General features: G+C 37.4%; 2 pseudogenes; both read right to left on the bottom strand.

Annotated features, from left to right (window-relative positions):
* The window catches only part of LOC149207295 (UDP-glucuronic acid decarboxylase 2 pseudogene), a 56,243-nt pseudogene extending 42,267 nt beyond the window's left edge, over nucleotides 1–13,976 (bottom strand).
* A 3-nt stretch (nucleotides 13,977–13,979) lies between these two features.
* LOC149207294 (UDP-glucuronic acid decarboxylase 2 pseudogene) lies at nucleotides 13,980–14,789 on the bottom strand (annotated as a pseudogene).
* Nucleotides 14,790–23,852: the final 9,063 nt, after the last annotated feature.

Here is a 23,852-nt window from a genome sequence, read left to right as displayed (position 1 = left end):
ATCAAATTCTAAGGCGGCTTAAAGACACAATAAGAAGCTTGTTGAGGACCCTTCCTAAAGATCCTGCTCTGCCCCAAGAGGAGAGAATTATACTTCACTTGGGTCTCTAGTCTATCAGTCCTCTGGGAATAATAAAGGAAGTAAGCCTAATAAATAAAGGTAGGGTTGGAGTTGAAGATAGGGTTTTGGACTCAAGGTTCCATGGCGGGGAGCGCAGGGGGGAGTGCTGCTCCCTTCTACAGTCAAGCAGTCACAGAAGGATGTAAGGACGTGGGAAAGAAGCATTTCAAGAGACCTCTGGAGAAGATTTCAGAAGCACAAAGCCAGGGGACATCTGGAAGAAGTGAACCTCAAGATCAAGAAGAGAACCAACAGGAAGCAAGTAAAGAAAAGGAGAATGGAGGGAGTAGTGAAAGACCCGCTTCCATAAGAACAACTGGGTTCTGCAAACCCAAGTCAGGCATTATTCACAGGGTTGTATTGAGGGACCCAGCAATACAAGCACATAGGGATCATATGACGGAACATGCAATCATATGCAAGTTTATGGGGGTATGGCCGACGGAGAGGGCGTTACACGTCTAGATAAGGAGCCATTGGAAGTCAAAGGGAGAAATACATTTACATCTGGGTTCTAAGGGCTTTTTCACAGTAGTGTTCACAAGCCTAGAGGACAAAGACAAAGTGTTTGAAGGGGGGCCCTATTTCTATGCTGCGGCGGGACTCTACATGCGGCCGTGGATGATGAACTTTGTCCTAGAACGTGAAACATTTACATCAGTACCGCTGTGGATCAGACTATACTCCCTTCCTTTGGATTATTGGCTACCAGAATCTTTGAAAACCATAGGCAACAAGCTGGGGCATTTTCTAAAGATCTCAGAGGCAACTCTGAAAGGAAGATATACCTCCTTTGCCCAAATATGTGTGGAAATGAATCTATCTGGAGCCCTTCCGGAAGCGATAATTTTAGAAGTATATGATGAAAAATGGGTGCAGACTATGGACTATGAGCACATACCATTTAGGTGTTGCAAATTCCATGAATATGGGCATCTATATAGAGACTGCCCCACAATCAATAGGGAAGGTAACCAAAAATCCACTGGGGAGAGAGATCACGAGGGTTTCACCAAGGTTGGGAGCAAAAGGAAAGGGGGAAAACGTCCACACAAGAAGGTAAATGAGGACAGACATACAAGACACAACAGCTTCAAGATCCTGGAGGAAGAAGAAGGGAACAAGGAGACAGTCCAGGACATGGAGAATGTAACAAAGGAGGTGGATAAGGTAACTAACATGGAGGAAATCACAGTAAACAACCAGCAAAAGGATGATGATACACTAAGTTTGATGGAGATCAGTAGGGACCAGGAGATGACTCCAAGTTAAGTGAGAACAGAGGACCACGAGCTACAAGAGATTCTGGATAAGGAAAATCTAGATCTAGAGAAATTTCTGGAACAAGGAAAAAACATAGGTGTGGACTCTCTGCCAAAAGAGGATTATGACAGGGTACAACAACTCTTTCTATGGAGGTCACAAGCAAAGGGAGCTAGAGTCAAAATAAATCATGAAAGCCAGGAGCCAACTAGGGTCAAGATGATGGAGAATTTACAGGCACAATCTCCAAAGAACTTAGGTAGGAAAAGAGGAAGAAAGAGACAGAATGAGTTGCTAAACGAATGTGGAAAACTACTGATTAACTCAGGTAAGATGAAAGATCTTACCAGTTATTCCTTTACTAACCTTTCTTAATGAAGCTTACAACTTGGAACATTAGAGGCATTGGGAATAGAAGGAAACAAAGAAATCTTCGTAACAGAATGAAAGAAGAAAAACCAGACATGGTTTTTATTCAGGAGACAAAATGTTCGATGGACAAGATAAGGAATATTCATAATAAGTGGTTAATCAAATATGAGTATTTAGAGGTTAAGGCTGATAACTCGGCGGGGGGAATTCTCACGTTGTGGGATCCATAGAAATTTGGAATCCTGGATGCTGAAACATCCAAGAACTACCTCTCATTGATATTTCAACCTATAGGGGATAAGGAGATATACATGATTACAAATGTCTATGGACCTCAAAATCAAGCAGAAAAACTCAAGCTTCTCACCTTCCTGGAGGATTTAAGAGCAAGACATCCCATTTTTCCCTGGATCGTTGCGGGAGATTTCAATATGATAAGATCTATTTCAGAAAAAAAGGAGGCACTAGATAGCTAGGCAGAGACTCCATGGCCTTTCAGAACTTCATTATGAACATGGGACTAGTGGACACTGAAAAAATTAATGGAACCTTCACTTGGAACAAAAAAGGGGAGGGGCTTCTCAAGTTGCTTCCAAACTTGATAGATTTATTATTTCAGAGGACCTCCTTCTCACAAAACCCACCATGACAACCTCCATTCTGCCCTTTGGAGGATCGGATCATTGGCCTGTACAGCTGGAAACCACCTTCATGGGCACACCAAGAAACAGACCTTTCAGGTTTGAAAATGCCTGGCTCTCACACCCTAAATTCACTAGTAACATTGATAAATGGTGGAGAGAGGAGCTGAATATTCAGGGTACAAAAATGTTCATGCTCCAACAGAAACTTAAACATATCAAATCTCGTCTTAAAGCTTGGAACAAAAAGGAATTTGGAGATATCTTCAAAGCCAAAAGAGAAACTGAGCAGAAGCTCCAGGAGATCAATCAGATCAACATCACAGAGGGCTTCACCGAAGAGCGGCAAAAACTAACTGACTCTCTGCAGGAAGAATGGGAGGATCGATGCTTACAAGAGGAAATTTTCTGGAGGCAGAAATCAAGGATACAATGGATTAGAGAGGGAGAAAGAAATACAAAATTCTTCCACAAATCCACTATGGCTCACAGGGCACACAATAGAATCACTAAGATCAAAGATTCTCAAGGTATAGAGCTTGTATCTCACAATGATATGGAATCGGTCCTGGTACAACACTTCTGCAATATTGCAAAGGAGCCATTGGCAGATAGATCTAGGTTCAGTGACCATTTTATTCAGTATATCCCTCAGCTGGTTACCAGAGAAGACAACCATAATCTCAACAAGCCAGTATTGGAAGAGGAGGTTAGTGAAGTGATTAATGAAATGCAGAATGGCAAAGCACCAGGCCCGGATGGATTCAATGTAAACTTCTTCAAAGCCTGCTGGGAAACTGTCAAACATGACATCCTCGAGGTTGTGGAAGACTCAAGAAGATCCCAAAAGGTACTGAAGGCTCTGACTGCATCCTTCATAGCTCTTATCCCAAAGGAGGAAAATGCCATGAATCCAGAGGGTTTTCGGCCCATAGCCTTATGTAATGTGGTGTATAAAATTATTTCCAAAGTAATAGCCAATCGATTCAAACCACTTCTACCCTTTCTCATCCCAGAGGAGCAAACAGGCTATGTGGAGGGAAGACAGATCCTCAACAATATCATCCAAGCTCATGAGGTGGTACACTCTCTCAAAAGTAACAAACAAGCTGGTATGATCATTTAATTGGACCAAGGGAAAGCCTATGACAAATTAAGTTGGTCTTACATAAGAGCAATTGTAAAAGCCTATGGTTTTGACCAGAATTGCATAAGGTGGGTGATGGCATTAGTTACCACGACCAATCTTTCCATACTACTCAATGGAGCTCCATCTAGGACCTTCACACCCTCCAGAAGACTCAGACAAGGCGATCTGCTCTCACCGTTCCTCTTCGTCCTCATGATGGAAGGGCTAGGTAGAGCGTTCAAAATGGCAAATGCTGAAGGATGAATTCAAGGTATCAAACTTACCACGGATGGAGAGGCAAACACTCATCAACAATTTGTGGATGATACAATGTTGCAGGGCATACCCACAGTTAGGGAAGCTAGAGCAATCAAAAACATCTTAAATGACTTTGTTATGGCAACAGGCACAGAGGTAAGCCTCAACAAGTCCAAAGATTTTTTCTTTAACACTAATATTGCTATTCAGAGAAACATTACCAGAATTCTTGGATTTCAAAGGGAACAGCTACCATCCAAATATCTTGGCATTCCTCTTACTGACAAAGCTCTAAGCAAGAAAGTGTGGGAGCCAATACTAAATAAACTTCAGGACAAGGTCAAAAAATGGACATTCAGGTCACTGAATTTGACAGGGCACCTTGTGCTCACACAGGCGGTCTTGCAGGCCATTCCCATTTTCATGTTTTTAGCTCTTCCTGCTCCTCAAGGTATTAAGGAACAGATAAGAAACATACAAAGGGACTTTCTGTGGGGTGGAGGGGAAGAGAAAAAGAAGTGGGCTTTAGTAGCCTGGGACAAGCTTTGCAAACCAAGAGCCATGGTGGATTGGGGCTTCATGATCCTGAGACCCTCAACGGAGTTTCGGGAGCCAAGCTTTGGTGGAGATGGATTAAGGAACCGAATGCCCCCTAGGCTAAGCTGTGGAAAAAAAAGTATGCCAAGTACTGGCAGGAGAAGGATCACGTTAGAATGTCTGGGCAAATCAGGGGCTCCCATATTTGGAACCTTGCCTGGGATAATAAAAGTATTGTTCAGCAACATTGTTTTTGGGAAATTCGAGCAGGGGACCTTGCTCGATTTTGGGAGGACAACTGGCAACAAGAACCCAACCTTTATAGGGATGAACTTGCAGCTCTCAAAAGTGACACAAATAGCAAAAGTATGGCTTTGGTAAAAGACTTCTGGGACCAAGGAAGGAATAAGGGAAAATGGAGGAAGTGGAAGGATCTAGAATACAGTGATGAAAACCCACTGAAGACCAAGGCAGAAGCTCTCACCCAGGACCTAGATCATAGAAGGATTCTGATATCTTCCTCACCAGATCAATTAAGATGGGGAAAGAATACCGAAGGTAACTTTAACCTCAAAGAGGCTAAACAGGAAGTCACAGGATTTAACTTTGTGAATCCTGATAAAGGCTGGAAGAAAATTTGGCAAAGTCCACATTGGATGAAAATAAAGTTATTCATCTAGCTAGTGCATCAAAGGAAGATCTTAAGTTGGGAGAATCTCCTTAATAAAGGCTTCATTGGGCCTTCCAAATGTCACCTATGTGGCGCTCATGAGGAGATGATTGAACACCTTCTCAACCTTTGTCCTTCCACTTCAACGGTGTGGGATTGGGTGGCCTACATTTTTAGACAAACTCATAGGGATAGTCTCAGCATATCCAACACTCTGAAGAACTGGAGGAAAAACTTCTCAGGGAATGAGATTGTTAATAAAGCCTGGATTTTGGTTCCAGGCTTTGTCATCCGGAATATTTGGAAGGAGCGCAACAGTTGGATCTTCAAAGAAAAAAACAAGCATGCCCCAACTCATAATTGATCAAATTCTAAGGCAGCTCAAAGACACAATAAGAAGCTTGTTGAGGACCCTTCCTAAAGATCCTGCTCTGCCCAAAGAGGAGAGAATTATACTTCACTTGGGTCTCTAGTCTATCAGTCCTCTGGGAATAATAAAGAAAGTAAGCCTAATAAATAAAGGTGTTAACATCTGGAAGCCCCCTCGTTATGGTTTCTTAAAGGTTAATATTGATGGAGCAGCTAAGGGCAACCCAGGATTAGCGGGCTTTGGGATGCCATAAGAGATGATCAAGGACAAATACATAAAATCTTCCATGCCCACTTGGGGAAGGCCACTAATAACATGGCTGAGCTCATGGCATAAGAGCAATTCTTCAAAACCCTGGTGGATTCAAGTTCACACAATGTTATAATTGAAGTGGATTTGGAATTAATTATTAGAGCGGCTAAGAAAATGAGCAATGGAGCCTCTCCACATAAAGTGTCGAATCACTGGAAGCTTCTGCGGGTTTTTTACCGCATCTACTCTCACCTCCTTAAAACTGTCAGATTTATTCATGTGAAAATGAAAGCTAATATGTTAGCGGATCGTTTGGCAAATGAAGGAGTCACCAATCGGGACAGGGATTCTAGGTATGCTTGGGACTTGTTACCTCCAGGCAAATTATGGGAGGACTGTCTTAGTCAGGGAACCCAGGATATGGAACTATGGACTAACAGGATAGATCAAAGGGACTCAGAAGACCAGCGGGTGGATGGAGAACCCCACACGGTCTAACCCGCCTTGGTTCGACTGTTGCCCATAGTCTGGAATTCTTTTGATTGAATGATGAAAGGACTGATTCGGATAGCACCACAGGATGAGGTTTCCATTTTTTTTTTGCTTAGTTGGTGTTTGACTGAGAATTTAGGTGGACGGGATTGTCTCAAGATCTGCTCGTGGGACGGAATTGAAGGACAACACGTGGCAAAAGGAAGTGTTTGGTTTTTCCGCGCAACAACCATTCCAAAACCAAAAGTGGTATATCGGGCGGGGTCCGAATGGTTTATGGTATTTTTGAGATTGGATCTGATTCCATGCGTGGCAGGGTGAGGTGAGAGAAAACTGCCCTCATCGGGCAGTTAACTCTCGCGCTTCTCGCCCTCCCGATATTCACGAAGACCGTTGGATCTTAGTCAGTTAATCAACGGCAGGGATTTGTTTATGCTAGTTGGTCAGACCCGAAAAAATATTAGAGTGGTATGCTTTTAATTTTCGTCGAGTCCATTTGATAGTTTTCAGCTTAGCATGTGGTGAGACCTCTTGTGGACCCACGGCGAGTCATTTGTGGCCTTTTGTGACCTCCGGTTCGATGGACTGGTTCTCCAAGGATTTCTAGTTTCATTTGTTGCACAACAGCACTACAAGATGGCCTTGTGCCTTAACTGTCTGGCGGTTCTCCTCGGTTTTCCTGTTTAGGTTTCTCTTGGTTTTGGGTAATTGGTTTGGTTCAGCCTGCCTTGCTGACTGTTGAACTCTCACAGAGCGGGTGCGGTTTCTTGTAAATTATGTATTTTAGCTAAGCTTAATAGAAGGTCCTACTCTTACCTGATAAAAAAAACATCCTCTTAATTGAATTGGGAGGGAGCTTAGGAAATTCTATTTAGGTAGCATGGAGAATTGCATAAATTCATCGCTTAACTGACTGAGTGGCCAAGAAATATATATTTTCATTACCTAAATTATTGGTAATGATACTTTAACAAGAATAAAACTGTTTTGTTTAATTAAAAGAAACGGTTACCAAGAAATAGTTACCCTTTGCCTGGAAAGAAAAATATAGAGAGGGGAAGAGGAGCTACTGACTGTAACTGGATATAATCCAGTGTGAAATATAGAAAGTGCTTGAGGGAGAGTCTGGACGTGACTTTTAGACTCGTGGCTGGGATGAGAGACTTTCCGAAATATATTTTAATTGCAGGTTAACAGATAAGTAAGATAGAAAGCTTCTAAAGATTTAATACTGGACTGTAGATATTATTATTGACTTGCAGGTTAAACAAATAAGTAGGATAGAAGGCTTAATTCTGAACTAATAACCATGGAGCTTATGCTAATGCTTAATTGATAATGGATTAATTGAATGGTTACAACATAATTATTTGTTTTATAGAGTAGAAATTGGAATATGCTAATATAAATCCTAGAAAGTATCATTGCAAATATAACTTATCATTAAAATAAAGGGAATTGTAAATATCCTTTCTGGAAAACTTCATATTAACCATAAATATTAGTAGAACAGAAGATTAAAGTTCATCCAAATATTAAACAATTCCCTATTCTGAGTTAAGCAAAACAGCTAACCATAACATGGCAGTGAAACCTTTGGTAGAGCTTATCATCAAAGGTTATACGTAATGAATAAACACTATATAATGAATAGTAGGTAACGCTACAAGATTTTTTGGCAATAAACTATCACAACTGATTAAGTACAGTTTACATAACATAAATGTTGCATAACTGTCGCAGGATATCGATCCACAAGGAAATTGAGAACAATGTATTTACTTCATATTAACACAGTAATAAACTGAAAGCGTGTATTCCTAAACTAGGAGCAATCGATGAAGTGGTCGATGCTATCAGAAAAGCCAAATATAGGCATTCTTGGCCTCTCCTTCAAATAATTAAGAAAGTTATTATAATCCATCCTTCAAATCAAAATGGAAACAGTTTCATAGTCCTTCTTAATCAAACTACCGACAATTGCCAAGTATAAATATTCAACTCACATAGCTTTACATTTCAAAAAAAGGAACTATTGACAGTTGGAGCTTGTCATATGACCAGACAAAGCAAAAGAAACTAGTATATATATTAATAACTTAAACCCGTTTATAAGGAGAAAACCCTCCAAAGAAACCCTTAAACAATTAAGCCCAGAACAGTAACAACAAAAGATTTAGCTCCAACGTGTAAATCAACCAGGACACTGTGAGCTATTAAGGGTTTAATGGCCATGGTCTTGAACTTCAAACCTTCCGAGAATTAGCGTACCTATAATAGAGGTCGAAAATCAGTAGATACAAATTGAGCTAGAACCTTTCATTCATATACATAAGCAAAATGATACTCTAGGAGGGTTCTTACCTGATTTAAGTACATATCCTCGGTGAATCGCCTACTTGTAGACCAACGATTGGACTCAGCTACGAATTAAAAAGCTTAGAGAAAAAAAAATGGATTAGAAGAAAAACCTTATCTAAATAGAGACTGGAATGAAAACTGTTGCTATGAAATTTCGCTGCGAAAGGGTTACCTTTTTCAAATGGTTCATGGTGCTTTTTGTCTCCCATGACCTCCAAAACCTCTTGGGCCATCTATATATAATGGTGATGGACCTTTAGAACAAGTTTAAGGCAGAAACCCCAAACAAATGTCAAACCCTCAAAACTGAGCAAATGAAACTCACTATCTACCAACCTCTATGGCATACCTGCGCCAGTAGGTTCAACTGTCTCTATTGTTTCAAACCACAAATTCAACTGTCTCTATTATTTCAAACCATAGAGAACGCAGCATACTGTTGGTGGCTTTTGACAGACCGGCCATCGCAGAGCAGCGCGAGACACAGGAGCAATCGTAACAATTAAACATCCAAGGCTTGGGTGCGAAGAGTTGGTTAGAGGACCAAACCCTACCCTTACTTCGTCGTCAGATTGCCAGGGCTCTGGGAGACACAGGAGCAACCGTAACAATTAAACCTCCAAGGCTTGAGTGCGAAAAATTGGTTAGAGGACCAAACACTACCCTTACTTTGTTGTCAGATTTCCAGGTTAAGATCAACGGTGGTAGAACGAAATAGATGGCGAGATCGAACACGAGTATTGTCCCAGGGTCCAACTGCTCATTGCATGTTACCACGTACAAGAGCCAATACAACATAATATGCCCTGAATAAATGTGCACAATTAAGGAGGAGGGTCCCCATCTAGATTTCCTCACCTGTTCATTTAATTTAACATATATTGACATATAAGACTATCCGGATTCCGTAAGTAAATTTAAATGATATTTATGTGTATCCGTTTGTTACCAGCGGTCATTACATAATGCCTAATAGTTGTATGTTAATGTAACTAATTTTTTTTTATTGATGTATTTTGTAAATCTTTTTTATAAAATTGTCATATAATTGTTACATGTGCTCTACTCAAAGACACGATTTGGTTTGAAGGTGCTGAAACTATGCATGCAAGAAACGTTGTGATGATCATGAAAAGTGCAGCAATAGTAAATATTGTGTTCATCATTTCCATCTTCTATGACTTCAATTTTGATGGAAACAGAAGATGGAAATGATGTTCGCATTATTTGCTTTGCATATTATCCCGCGGAAAATTAAAAAAAACTAGTGTCAGGACTCTCAGCTTCAAATATCAAGAATCGCATAGATATCAAGAATGGCATAATTCATCCCAACCGTTGTTGTACTCTACATTGATATTTAAGTTCAGTGGATTGATTGTATTTGTAAATTACAATACAACTAGATTGATTGTCGCTATGCGTACATATTATTATGTGAGCTTTTATGAAAAAAAAATTATTATGTTGGTTATTTTTGTATTTTTTGTTATTTTTGTTTTTTTTCAATTAAAGTAATTTTGTTTGGAGTCGCTCTCAAGTATATATAGTCTTGTTTATAGACCATAAAATTTGTAAAGGCAAAATATCCCCACTTAACTATTACACCACATCTTATTTATTCATGTTATTTACTGGAATAGTCAAATCGTTTACAGCTTAAACAACCTAAGCAACTCCAAGTTTGGTAGGCTAATGGCTCTTTTTCATTAGTAATTTTTAGGGCTCCCTTTCATTAGTTTTTATTTATCTGTAAATCAAGAATAAATTTTTAATTTCTCAATATATTTATATATATCAAATTTACTTTTTGATATATAAACATAGTTTTATTATAAACATGCTATATATATATAAACATGTTTTCTTTCTTTTCTTTTTATTATATGTCCACAAGTCTGATGGACATGCTGTTACTCGTGGCAATGATTGTCCATGGGAGATTCTCGCATTTGACGGGAATTTTGCCCATCATAGGGCATTTTTTCCGTATTTGACGTTCATAATTTTTTAATGACCATTTCTCTCGATGTGTTTGTAGTTGTGCAAAACATATTATTGACGGTTGATATTTTTATCAAAACGTCATTTATACCCTTTCCCATTAAACTAAGGAAATTTCCAATATATAGTCACAGTCGCAAATGTTAGCGAAGTCTAGCGGGTAGACTTGACCTGTCACGAATTTCGGGAGTTACTTAACTGCATATTCACCCACATAGCCTACATATGAATATCAGATACCTTGTAAATTTGGTTAATCTAGCTTTGCGTGCAAACAAAATGGTTAGGACTCAGAATAAGGGACCATGTCTAAACAAGTGAAATAAAATCATTGCAGGGGAACAATATGACATTCAATAGGCGCACAAACGCCATAAATACATGATAATGAGAGGTGTGAGGGAGGCTCAATTCATTTATTTAACTCTGTTTTCCATGTCAATCCTGACGCAACTTACATGCAATCACAACCAACTAGAATAAGCTTCGAAATTGCTATGTGGCTGCATTCAGAGCAAAATAGGATTATAAGATTTTTTCCACCAAAACAAAATTCCAACGATGTGAAAGGCCCCTGCATATTCCAACCATGCTTCTCCAAGATTTTGTAAGTTTTTAAAAGATTTATTGCCATCAGTTGACATGGACGATATGATCATCTCCCGTGAGGATTTTTAATCCATTGGCGAGTTGGTGTTGTGGATACCATATATGAAGATCATGAAGAAACCATTGTTCATCAAACTCTTTAGGGGATGCGATGAATAACACAGGCCACAATGGCAAGAATCTAGCTTTCCCCAATGGTGGCGCCTACATTTTACTCAAAAACGACCATTATGACACTTCATATGCAGTTAGTCAAGATATTCTACGACGAAGCATCTGGTCATGGGGTGAAACCACAGGGTTTCCAATAATTGTTATAGTGTACGATAAAGGCCACAGTTTCAAGATTCACAAGTTTATTTTCAGCTCAAAATGGACTGAATTTCAATTTCATTAAGTTGTTCTGAACACTAACTTTTTGTAATGCTGGAAACAAAATATTTTAACGTCCTTATCTTTTGTTATTGTTTTGAATGGCTAGTTTCCCTTGGTTTCAAGAAGCAATTCCTTGAAGCGGAAACTAATAGAAGGGAATGAGATTTATCTCCCACAAGCCTTCCCCGGCGGGGCGAAATTTTTTGAAACGATAGAAGCTTACTGTTATGGTTCCTCGATCCTCATGAATCCTTTCAGCATTGCTACTCTAAGATGCGCAGCTGAGTTTTTGGATATGACAAAAGAGTATTGCAGAGGTTATCTTTGCAAACAAAGTGAGTTTTATTTCAATCAAGTAATACTAAAAAAATCCAGGAAGACAAGCTTGAAGTTCTCTGAAACTATAAAAAATTTCATCCCTTGTCTGAAGAGATGCGTATTGTAAACAACTGCATTGAGGCAATTTCTATGAGGATACTAATGGGTCTTTTTGAAACAAGATATCAGCTAAATGAAGGCATTTCTGTGGAAAGCTGTGAGGCCTCGTGGATAAATGATCTGTGGACACTGCTGTTTGATTATTTTAGACAGATAATCGCCTTTATTCAAAGGTTGCGAATGAAGAGAAATTCATTGGTCGAGCGCTATTGTTTTACATAGAGATAAAAATCAGACTTGAATTGAAAAAGAAGGAGTTGCAGCTCACAGGTGAGTATTGCACCTGGAGACTGCACTCAAACAAAGAGAACTCTCTCCGTACACTCTACATCCATCAAATGAGAAATTACATCATTAAGTACATTACTAGAGATCAGGAAGTTGCAACTAAACTCCTAAACTCTAGGAACAAATCCTAAATTAAGGAGATACGTTACAACTGGTGTAACCATTTCTCCATTAATACAAAATAATATTAATTATTTTCAACTCCCCCCCTTAATGGAGAAAGGATTATCCTAAACTCCTAACATCCCTCTAAACAATTCAAACTTTACACGCCCAAGAAGCTTAGTAAAAATATCAGCCATGTTATCACAAGTTTTACAATATTCAACACATATCTCTTTTGACAGTAGTTTCTCTCGATGAAGCAGAGCTACAGTGCTCTGCTTTTTGCTGCTCCATGCTATGACCCTGGATCCAATGCTGAATGCATAACCTGTGATAGATCTTTGATCATCCAAGTTACCTACCTAATCGGAATCTGAAAAAACCTGCTAGAATAACATCAGAAGTGTCAGTGTACAAAATGCCATAATTACTAGTACCACTAAGATACCTCAACACACTTTTTGCTGCGACCCAGTGACTTTCGAGTGGTTTTGACATGAACTGGCTCAACACATTAACAGAATATGCCAAATCTGATCTAGTTGTAGTCAGATATATCAAACTGCCAACTAGGTGTCTGTACATGGTTGCATCCACCTCTTTAGTACCGTCGTCACTGCTCAACTTTAAGTTCTGCTGTAATGGTGTTGTTGTTTATCTGCACTGCTCCATTCTGAACCTTTCCAGCAAGCTTCTGGCATACTTCCCTTGAGTAAGAAAGGTTTGTCCAGAGTCTTTCCATACCTCCAATCCCAAGCAATAATGAAGGTTTCCGAGGTCTTTCCATCTCATACACTTGTGACATCTGATTTCTTTGATCAGATTGTTAGCATTACCTGTTATGATCATATCATCTACATACAAAGAAATCAAAATAATTTTCCTTTGTTTATTAAACTTGGTATACAGATTTGGATCATTCAAGCTCCTATGAAAGCCATGTTGTACAAAAAATGAGTCAATTTTCTCATACCACAACCTGGGTGCCTGTTTTAAACCATAAAGTACCTTTTTCAATTTACACACAAGATGTTCCTGCCCCTTTTTCACAAAACCTTCAGGCTGTACTAAATAAATTTCTTCCTTCAAGTCACCATTCAGAAATGCAGACTTAACATCTAGCTGGTGTAGCTGCCATTTGTGTTTTGTTGCTAAGGAAATTAGCATTCTAATGGTGTTTAATTTGGCTACAGGAGAAAAGGTGTCATCGAAATCTATTCCCTCTTGCTGTGAGTAACCCTTTGCTACCAGTCTAGCTTTAAGTTTCTCTATACTCCCATCTGCATTTATTTTTGGTTTATACAGCCATTTGCATCCTATGGGGGTTTTACCTTCAGGCAATTCAACCAAATCCCAAGTATGGTTTCTGTTTATTGATTCTATTTCCTCATACATTGCAGCCCTCCATGCATCAGATTTACTTGCTTCCTCATAATTTGCAGGTTCTACAATGTTTAAAAACTTTGACATTAATGCATAATCTTTCAATTTAGAAGGTAACCGAGTATTCCTACTTGATCTCCTTGGTAGGGGACTTACCTCAAATATGTCCTTACTATTTTCTTCCATTAGCAATGGAATGTCCCAATCACTGTTAGAGTCATCCTTTCTTTCTTCAACTTGTTCTAGTTCTAACATTGTAAATTCCCCAGGATTCCCAGGATTGAAAGGACCAACATGTTCGCCCTCCATAAGTCACATAAGGCCTTCAACCAGATCAGAAACGAACTGGAAGCTTCGTGTTTGTTCCCCATTTCCATAGACTGTCAAAGGCTCCTTGCGCCAAGCATGAGCAACAAAATTACTTGCAACCCGACCATCATCACGGCACATTCGCGGACCATATGTATTGAAAATTCGAGCAATCCAAACCTCAACATTTTCCCCAACACGCTTGGCAAGTTTGGATATGTTCAAGATTCCCACATCATTAGTTTTGATATTCTTCACAGGATTGTGTTTGTAATGCACAAGGGAAGCGGGGCAAGCCAAATGGTAGATCTGGTCAACCTCCAACAATAAGGGTTCCACAACATCATGCCTTATCCGTTCAAACCTCGGATTGCCAAAATGATGCAAAACATTCTCCTTCCTTCCTGTGAAGAAATTGTCAACAACAATAACACTGTCGCCCCTTGCCATGAGCCTGTCATGTAGATGACTGCCAACAAAGCCAGCTCCATGCGTCACGACAACTCGCAGGGACTTTCTCTTCAAACCTAGGGGCACTTTAGCCCCCGAATTCACCATCGAACCTGAATGATACTGCGTAAACTGAGAAACAGGCGTCTCATAAACAACCCGATGAGGTTTTTCGGGCACAAACCTTCCATTTTCATTAACATTAGAAGCCAAAAAACTAGGCTGAAGGATAAAGAAAGTCGATGCGATGGCGATTCCTATCAAAATAAACAGCATCCGCTGCGCCCTGAGCAAATAATCTACTGGCCTGATAATAGACCACATCTTTTCTGGCTTAAGAGAGTATTCATCACTGTTATTCATATTGGACTGATAAAATTTCTGATCCTCTAATGAATAAGTCTGCAATAATCCACCACTGGGAAAGTCCGATCTGCTGCTACCAAACAGATCAGGAACTCCAATGCGCCACCACCGGGCAAATCCGATCTACTACCACCGAACAGATTAGGAACTCTAATGCGCCACCACCGGGAAAATCCGATCTGCTACCACCAAACAGATCAGGAACTCTAATGCGCCACCACCAGGAAAATCCGATCTGCTACCACCGAACAGATCAGGAACTCCAATGCGCCACCACCAGGTAAATCCGATCTGCTGCCACCGAGTAGATCAGGAACTCCAATGCACCACCACTGGGAAAATCCGATCCGCTGCCACCGAGTAGATCAGGAACTCCAATGCGCTACCACCGGGCAAATCCGATCTGCTACCACCGAATAGATCAGGAACTCCAATGTGCCACCACTGGGCAAATCCGATCTGCTGCCACCGAACAGATCAGGAACTCCAATGCGCCACCACCGGGCAAAATCGATCTGCAAAAAAATTACAGATTTTCCAAAGAGAAAGAGGCTGGCGCTTCTCGACGGCGAAATACCCGTGCCGAAGAAAAAGCAATGCGTCTTACAAAATTGGAGCGATTAAGGCTTGATTTCCATGCCAATAGCACTTTTTGGCGTGCTTGCGCGACTATATCTCTCAAAACCGCGCCAAATGGCACTATTGTTTCTTAATAAATTGTGCCAACCCTTCGTTCCGGTCAAAAATGGCGCGACTGTTCGCGACGAAACCGCGCCAACCCTATTTTCCGCTTAGAGATGATCAGTCATCTGAGACCTGTCTTCAGGTGTTACTGCAGTCCACCTGATTCTACGAATGCTTCTATACACTCCACCGCCACTACAGTGCTGTAATCAATGATGCATCCTAAAAAAAAAGTTAAGGCTATCCCTACTCTGTGCTCTGATACCAAGATAAAAATCAGACTTGAATTGAAAAAGGAGTTGCAGCTCATAGGTGAGTACTGCACCTGGAGACTGCACTCAAACAAAGAGAACTCTCTCCGTACACTGTACATCCATCAAATGAGCAATTACATCATTAAGTACATTACTAGAGATCAGGAAGTTGCAACCAAACTCCTAAACTCCAGGAACAAATCCTAAATTAAGGAGATACGTTACAACTGGTGTAACCATTTCTCCATTAATACAAAATAATATTAATTATTTTCAACTCGTAGATAGCTGGATTGTAGACATTTTGAGGGTCAGTGATTACAATAGTAATCTTCATGAAAAGTCTTTGGATTGCAGAGATCAGGTGTTTTCAAGATCCGAAAGGAAAGGCGTTATTGAGTCCATCGTCAGGGTTCAACCAGCAGACAATGATGTTCTTCCTATCAGCTTCTTATTTGTGATTATTCGTTGTGCGCTCGCTTGGACCTCCAGCTTCGGGTGCCGTGCTCAGCTGGGAAAAAGAATAGTTACACAAATGGAACAAGCTACAATCAAAAGAATAGTTACACAATTGGAACAAGCTACAATCACTTATTTCCTGCTTCCATTAAAAACATACTAAGAATAAGTTTTTTCTTTCAGGTCCGAAATTAACAGTGTGCAACACACTGTTTCTCATTATACAACTAGTTGACAACAATCAAATATCAAAACATGCAGCACGAATTCCTACGTTTAATAGAGAAACAATTTAGAAGATTCTTTCTTCAAAGAAGGGATCAAAGGCATCCTTTGCAGCACGAATCCCTACGTTTCTGTCATTGCAAATATCTGGGATGAATACCTCGCCGAAATCACCTTTGATCCTATGCTTTATCCATTTATATTTTTGAACCTTATTCCGAATGTATCGTCATCAGCTCGCCTTTCGCATGATCGACCTCCATTTAAAAAAAAATTCAAAATTTCACCTCCATTTAAAAAAAATCAAATTTCTTTTCACTTTACTTTCTTTATTTTGTTTTCGTGGTTAGATCTTTCACTGTCAAGATGCTTTTACTTGAAGATTTTAGAACAAGATGTTTTGTTTTTTTTTCTTTAGAGTTTTCTTGTCTTAGTGGAAGCTCCAATATTTGAAGTTCAAAATCTTAAAATCTATATTAAAGCTAATGCCATTGACAGATAGTTTTATAGTTTCTGCAATGCTCAAAAATGTCTTTTTGCATGGGTTTATCAAGCTCACAGAAAGTGAGATTCCCTGGAAGAGTTGTGTAAGATTCTATAATATTCCTCAACTACGCAATTTTCTGTGGGTAATGAATATCAATTCCGATCTCTCTTCTCTGATCGAGCTTCATAATGGAGGTGTGAAGCTCTAACTATTTCTGGAAATCAGCACAGACAAAGAATAAACTATATAGGGATTTTCCTTTTGCAGCGCTTGTCATCCACAATCGTACCACACACTTTATTTTTCTATTTTCAACGTATATCTCAAAGTTCCTTTTATGGACTTGGCTATGAAAGCATCCGACTGGTCATATATATATATATATATATATATATATATATATATATATATATATATATATATATATATATATATATCTATATATATAGATATACACTTGAATTTTTATACTTATTTTGTTTCTCTACTTTTGACATACATCTCAATGTTATTTTTATCCACAATAGTCCATTCAAACCAATCGCTTCTATTTCTTTTATATACAGATTTATACGGGGAAATTATATATATATATATATATATATATATATATATATATATATATATATATATATATATATATATATATATATATATATTTGAATGTTTTAACATGTTTGGCATTGTAGTGTTTCCATTAATGTTAACAAATCTATGAGTTTTATGCTTTGTATGATGTTTACAGTTTTATGGTTATGAAGATGAGCTACAAATGGAGTTAAAGAAACACTTACATGTGGTGACTCTCATGATTGGTTGAGGAAGGTTTACAGAGGATAGGGAGGTGTTATTGAGACTTTTCAAGGATTGGATAAGTTCGGTAGGATTGGATAAGTTCGGTAGGTGTTGGAGAAGGTGTGTTAGATGTTTGGAGCAGATTCACTAGGGTTTGATTGAGTTTTGGGCTGAAAAATAGGGTAACTCACAATAGAGAAACCTTTGTTATAACTCACTTTGCCAATGGACAACTTACGTTACTCCTATATTGAATTTCCTCGATTCTATGCACACTCTAGTGAATTCCAAGGGCATTTACTATGGTTTTTGCCCATGTCATTTGGTAGATAAATTTGACTTGAGTTAATCTTCATTCTTGAAGGTGATCAAGTCAAATATGATGAGGAGTATTATTGAGTATTGATTTCATCTTCCATTACTGATAGAGAGTGTGCAATACAGGGGTTGGATTGAGAGAGAATGTTAGCTATAGTATTACAGAGATAATGCGCATATCAGAGCTCAAATTTGAAGCATATTTTAGAGGATGATGGAGTTATTGTATTTCTATGTGCTTAACATGTTTTGATGTATATTATATTGCTCCCAATATTATGTTGTTGATATAGAGAGGAGGATATTGTTGTAGTTGCTTTAGTAGAGACTTTGGATCAGAGTTCAGATTACTAATATGTGTGTGTTGCATTGGTTCCATTGGAGATTTTATTATTGTATTGTCTTTGGATATGTATTGTTTGTCTGCTAGAGTATGGCAGTGATGGCTGAGTGTGAAGTTTAGATTATTATTGTATGTTTCTGTGGTGTTTGAGTTCCATAGGAGATTGACTGTGTTGAGGTGATGTATTGATTGTGGCTGAGATTGTGTTCCATAGTTTTGTATGCAGATTGGTTGTTGTATTATAGATTTCATTCGATTGTATGAGCATAGTGGTTAATGTGAGTCTAGTATGAAAATTTATGAAATGAACCTCATAAGTGTTTGAATGAAGAAATTGTGGATCCAGTATGAAACGTTGTGAAACATGGTCAATGAAAGAGCTTGAAGGTTAGGGTCTTGAGTGAACAAGTGGTGTCTTGCATATTAAGGGTGTAGCAACATCCTTCACATAGTATCCTAAGAACTTGGGAGTGGTGGCTTCCATTTAGTGGTGGTTGGGTAACACTTATTGGGAGTGGTGGGTTCCGATAAGTGGTTTCTTGCAAAGTTGAGGGAGTCATGGCTTACTGCTGGTGGTGGCCTGCAAAGTCCATACAGGTTGTTTCCTAGAGTGAGTAACATCTCACATGTTTGACAAGTTCTAGCTTGCACACTAGTGGTTCCCGATGACTATGTAAAAGAAGAATTTTATAATAATAGAAGAGCAAAGGAAAACATTGGATGATGGTTTTCTCCCTTTGGGTTTCCACCTTACATCTGGTGCCCCTTATGTGTGATATTTTTTATGGTTGTTATTATGGTTACGTGCTTTGATGTTCTCATGGTTATGTGCTTAGATCTTTTGTTTATGGTTCATAGTTATGCATAGATCTTGTTATCTGTTATGCTGCTAATGAATGCATGAATCAAGGTTTGTGATAAAAAATACAAAAAAATGGTAAAATTTGTCATAAGTCACAATAATGATTCATGACCTTCCCCGCCACACTTTGCCCCCTCCCTCTCTCAATATTGTTCAAGGTTTCCAACAATACTTAGGTATGGTTTTCAAGAATTTTTATTTTATATATATATGAATGGTTTGGACTTAATAGTTTGTGAATATTTCTATTAGTATACACAATCTAACTTATGAAATTAAAAGTTTCCAAACACTTTTTCTATTCCAAAACTTATGTGGTGTTTGAGATCTCCACTCTCAACATTACATAAATTAAACGGTTATTGATAAATTAAATAGCACATAACCGTTTCTAATGACTATTAATATTTATTAATGAATTAATTTATATAACTATACTAGTTTTAAATATTTAAAACTATATTTAAAATTAATTATTAAATAATTTTTATATGTATTACTAAGGTACACAATTTCTTCGCACTAATAATGAAAAGTTACCAACAATGATAATGAATACACATATGCCATTTTAACTAATCCTATTTTAAAATGTAAAAAGCATTTTCAATCATAAATAATAAATTTTACAAAAATTACAACATATCCCTTTATAATAGCTTTATTATTTACCACCTTTAATGAGGAATGAATGCTTAATTTTCGAGATTATTCTAAAAATGAATAATCCCTAACCAATACAAGTGAAATTCATTATTATGATTATCAAGCAATATTTTTCTATGAGATCACATTAACAATTAACAAATTTTTCATTCTTCTGTAATATTTTATATAATCGCACACATTTTTCATTTTTCTGTAATATTTTATGTAGTTTTACCATAACAACACATCTGCAACAATGTACAGAGGACAAAATGTTTAAACATTTGTCAACCCGGAAACATTATTTTTAGCATATTTTGGTCTATAAGTATATACATTTGTCCAGCTAGAAACATTATTTTTAACTTATTCTAGTCTATACATATATTATATATGAAATTTTTCAATCTCCCCTCACTAAAATACTCGAATTCTATTTTTATTACAATTTCTAGATCCAAAAAAATAGAATGAGTTTGATTAAAATTAAAAAGAAATATTTGTTTTCCATTTTTTTAAATTAAGTAAATAAAAATAAAAATACGTTAGTTTTCAAACTAGTTTTATTATAATTTCCAGATCCAAAAAAATAAGATGCTTCACTAAAAATAGAAAACAAATATTTGGTTTTCATTTTTTTAACTTAATTAAATAAAAATAAAAATACAACACAACAATTAGTTTTTAATCAATCATGAGGATTTTAGGAGAAGTCATTTATTGTTGTGCACCTCACTACCATACTCAAACAAATGTAGCATTATAGAAGTCAACAAACAAAATAAATAGATTTAACATACCATGAATTTGGATATATTACTAAGTGTTGGGCAGGCTCCTTAGTTATGAAGTTCCTTATTTAACAAGGTTGTCAACCTAAAAATCTTCTTAAAACAATTGCAAGAACATCATGCAAAAAATTGGAGAGAAACCAAAGAAAATGTTTTTAAAATTTTGATTCATAAATAAATCTAATATCTTAGAAACCTTTTATCTATTCTAATTTTGAAAATTCAAAATCTTCAACTTTCCATTCTAGAAAACTACCAAATAACATTAAACCTGTTTTGATCTATCCACTGCAATTTTGAAAATTCAAAATCCTCAACTTCCAAAAATTACCAAATAACATAAAACTAAAAAACACATAATAGATTAGCTGCTCGCCAAGCTGGTTGGAAGAAATCACGCCTTAATTTACCTCAAAAATTTTTTGGGGGCTCCCTAAGTTGGTTGGAAGAAATCATGCCTTAATTTACCTCAAAATTTCTTTGGGGGCTCCCTAAGCTGGTTGGAAAAAATCACGCCTTAATTTACTTCAAAATTTCGTGAAGGGTTGTATACCATATCAAAATTTACTTATAACTTGTAAGTATTTTTCAATTTTACAATAACTAACTACATAAGTAAATAAAGCAACCACGCCTTAACTTACTTCAAAATTTCCTGAGGGACTGTATACCATATCAAATTTGACATAACTTGTATGTATTTTTCAGGTTTTACAATAAATAAAGAGTACATACCTCATAGGTTGATACCACTAGTATCACCAATTTAGTAGTTTTGAACGAGAAATCATGTCATATTCAGAGGCTAACAAATTCAACACTGCAGTAGGTAAAAATAAATTCAAAAGAAACCACGCCTTAATTTACTTGGGGTAAAAACGAATTCAAAAGCAACCACACCTTAATTTACTTCAAAATTTCCTGGGGGGTTGTATACCATATCAAATTTTACATAAATTGTAATTTCGTGAGGGATTGTATACCATATCAAATTTTACATAAATTGTAAGTATTTTTCAGGTTTTACAATAAACTAGTGACATCAATAAATAAAGAGTACATACCATGAGTCTAGCCGTTTTGAATGAGAAAGCATGCCATATTCAGAGGCTAACAAATTCAACACTGCAGGATAAAAACAAAATCAAAACAACCACACCATAATTTACTTCAAAATTTCCCCAGGGCTGTATACCATATCAAATTTTACATAACTTGTAAGCATTTTTCAAGTTTTACAATAAACTAACGATAATTTACTTCAAAATTTCCCAGGGCTGTATAGCATATCAAATTTTACATAACTTGTAAGCATTTTTGAGGTTTTACAATAAACTAACGGCATAAGTAAATAAAGAGTACATACCTCAGGCTGATACCACCAGTCTAGCAGTTTTTAAGAATGCCATATTCAGAGGCTAAGAAATTCAACACACACTGCAATAGTGTAAAAACAAATTCAACAGTGCAGTAGTGTAAATTAAAAGATTGCAGCTTTTCCCAATTAGCAAGAAAGAGCAATCACAGAGGAAAATGTAAGACCATAAAACACATAATTCATCAAACCACATATGGTTAGATGCCAAAGGCTAAAGTGGTAACTGGACCCTCGTAAATTCTAATGGCGAAAGTGGTAACTAGACCCTAGTAAATTCTAAAATTGTTTCGCAAGAGAGTGAAATCCAATGCTAGTAAATAGGTCATTAAATTATGTCATCAACAATCAGATCTTGAAAGAATAGAGCACCCTATCCAGTTGTGCAGCGTGCCATAGCCCTGTAGTCCCCATTGCCCAATGCCCATAATTTTCCATTAATTCTCAACAACCAGATCTTCAAAGAATGCCCATAATGTTCCATTATTTCTCAACAACCAAATCTTGAAAGAATATAGCATGCTAGCCATAGCCCTGTCATAGCCCTCTAGTCCAGACTCCGTAGGTACAGAGCAATCCAATTGGATCACCCATGATTAGATTTTTGTAAACTCAACCTTAGTTATAATCAATAATTTTGGGGACTAGTAAATTCCGGTACAATAGATTTTTACGGTTTGTATTTTTAATTAAACGTCAGAATGACGAGACCTCAATATATTTTAGACGTCAGATTTCACGTGCAAAAATTTTCACCAATTGTAAAATACGTGCTGAAACTTAAAATACGTCATGTAAGACGTCAATTTCCAGGTCTTATCAAAATTCAATGTCACTTTTTGTTGAAATCTTCTTTGTTTTGCAACATCAAATGTTCTATAAATGCATTTATTTGGGAATCTGGATTTTTCTTGGTGAACCATGTTGCTAGCTTTTCCTCTTAAATTTATTCATCACATCCATTGATAGTTGTTTATCATAGATGGTATGGTTACATATCTTTCTAATCTCTTTCCATGCATTTTCTTTATTATGCTATCACTATGAATCTACTTACTTTTAATCTACTTAATTTTAGCCCATGAATTGAACTAGGATCCAACATTGTAGCCACTGTGACACCATGTGATCCGGATCATTAGGGGAGGCCACCAAGGTCAGAAAAATTGAAATGCTAGAAAAGGATAAGAACTAAGAAACTTTTTATTAAAATGAGTCAGAAAAATTGAAATGCCAGAAAAGGATGAGAACTAACAAACTTTCTATTAAAATGGAGAATAACTGTAAAAGCTACATTATGGTGGACAATTTGTCCTTTTAAAAAATGTGACTTGTTACTTATAGCTATGTTTTAGTCATAATACCACAATTAAATTCCATGGGTGAGTAAATATCATGGGTGAATGAATACCATGAGTGAGTGTCACTTACAATACCATGTGTAAATTCCATGGGTGGATGCCACTTACAATACCATGGATAAATACGATGGGTGAATGAACATCATGGGTGGACGCCACTTACAATACCATTGGTGCATAAATAATATGGGTGGATAAATACCATGGGTGGATGTCACTTTCCATTTAGATCATTATTCCCTCATTAAGAAGCAATGGTCCCCATTGCGTGAAGTTCCCTCCTGAGAAGCCTTTGTTGAATATGAAGAGCCACTAAAGGGGGGCCATTGTGTTATTAACTCATAACCGTGATGAATGAAGATACGATGATAGAGATACCCTATAATGCTTACGACCAACTGTAATGCTAACAATGTGCATCCTAGCAAATAGACTTCGATAAAGCATGAGTTTGTGGA

The sequence above is a fragment of the Pinus tabuliformis genome, chromosome 1_2, assembly GCF_031772625.1.
Source record: "Pinus tabuliformis cultivar Carrire ecotype Pingquan chromosome 1_2, CPIR1, whole genome shotgun sequence".
Lineage (NCBI taxonomy): Eukaryota > Viridiplantae > Streptophyta > Pinopsida > Pinales > Pinaceae > Pinus > Pinus tabuliformis.
The sequence above is the reverse complement of the archived record's forward strand: the minus strand, read 5'-3'. Positions and strand labels throughout refer to the sequence as shown.